A 1,599-nucleotide genomic window follows, 5' to 3' on the forward strand; every position below is an offset into this window, starting at 1 on the left:
AAGAGGTTTCCTGCTTTCCGTGACGCTCTGGTTTATTTGTGGCTCTATTTCTGTTCTCTCTATCTGGCTCCTAAACCTCTTATGAGGGGGGTTACCTCTTACTTGGGGACCTCTGCATGGGTTTCTCTGAACGGGCCAGTCCTGGAGGCTACAGATGAGCCCTTATAAAATGAACCAAGCGAGGATTTCTTATCATCTTCTGCAGCGAGGCCACCTCACTGCAGATGTCCCAGCAAACTCAGTCCGGCTTCTCCCTGGAGGAGAAGTGGTGGGACTGAGCCCTGCCAAGCCAGGAGCGCCCGGCACAGCCACTGAGCGGCTTCGCTCGGCACGGCTTTGCTGGGCACAGCTTTGCTGGGCACAGCTCTGCTCAGCACAGCTCTGCTCGGCCGTGGTGGTCCCTGTGGCGGGACAGCCGGGGGGCGCGGAGCGCCGGCTCGGGGGCTGCTCCGGAGGCGCTCGGCTCGCGCCGCCGCGGCGCCCGCCCCCGCGGGGAAACACCGGCCCGGCGCCCGCGGCGCTATTTGCGGTGCTAAGCTGCAGCGGGGAGTCCCGCTTAATCCGCTCGCGTGTCGATCCCTCACAGGGAAAATCCCCCCCGGGGGGGCCCACTGCCCATCCTCGTCACTCAGGGAAGCCCGGAGGGCTCAGATGTCCCCCTTGGATTAAGCATCCCATGGCAAGAGGACCTGTGCTCTGGGGGCTCCCACCTGCGAGGGCATCCTGCTGCTGGCTCCTGGCAGGGACTCGGGATGCAGGGATACGGGGGTGCCCTTTGTGACACCGTGGCATCACCCGGGTGGCAGCGCCCAGGGAAATGGGGCGACCCGCAGCGCCCGCCTCTCCTCCTCTCTGCTTTCCTCCTTCCTGCTCCATCCCTGCTGCTCTTGCAGACGTGGCTGCTCCCAGGAGGTGCCCGTGGCCCCTCTGCCAGGCCTTGGTGCCCGTCACGCTGCCCACCCATCCCAGACCTCCCCACAGCCTCTCCTCCACGCTGGTAGGACCAGCCCTACACCTGCTCATGCCTCAAACCAGGACCCCACGGCCCTTCCCGTGCCCGACCTCGGCAGCATCCTACAAACCAGTGGGCAAACGTGGCCAGACCTTCTCCTTCCTTGGCCACGTGCACAAGGAGCAGGAGAGGGACCCCGGGAGGAAGMGGCCCTGGTGAACAGAGGGGTTTCACGCTGGCTGGACTCGGAAACGTGGGCAAGTCTGACTGTCAGGACACRGTGGTGACAGAAATCCTCGGAACGCCGGACAACCCTGGAGCCAGGTTTTGCAGTTAATGTTTCAGTGGCTCCTTGGGGTTTAAAGTTTCCTGTGAATCCCAACATTTATTAAAACCCAAGTTACTCATTAACTCTCAGCTTTTGTGTGACACGGGAAGTTGCTGGCAGCGCTCCGCACTTGTCTGTGCCGGTGAAATGGCAAACGATTGGGAGCCGAATCCCGCAGTCTTTGATCTCCCGCGCCGACCCCCGGCGGGCAGCGCAGGCCCCGGCTGTCGGGTTTACCCGGGGCGCGCAAGTTAAGCGCGCTGGAAACGCGGCTCGCGCTTAACTGTTTGAGCGCGCTGGAAACGCGGCTCGCGCTGTT

This window comes from Nothoprocta perdicaria, unplaced genomic scaffold (genome assembly GCF_003342845.1).
Source record: "Nothoprocta perdicaria isolate Ctin4 unplaced genomic scaffold, notPer1 scaffold_170, whole genome shotgun sequence".
Lineage (NCBI taxonomy): Eukaryota > Metazoa > Chordata > Aves > Tinamiformes > Tinamidae > Nothoprocta > Nothoprocta perdicaria.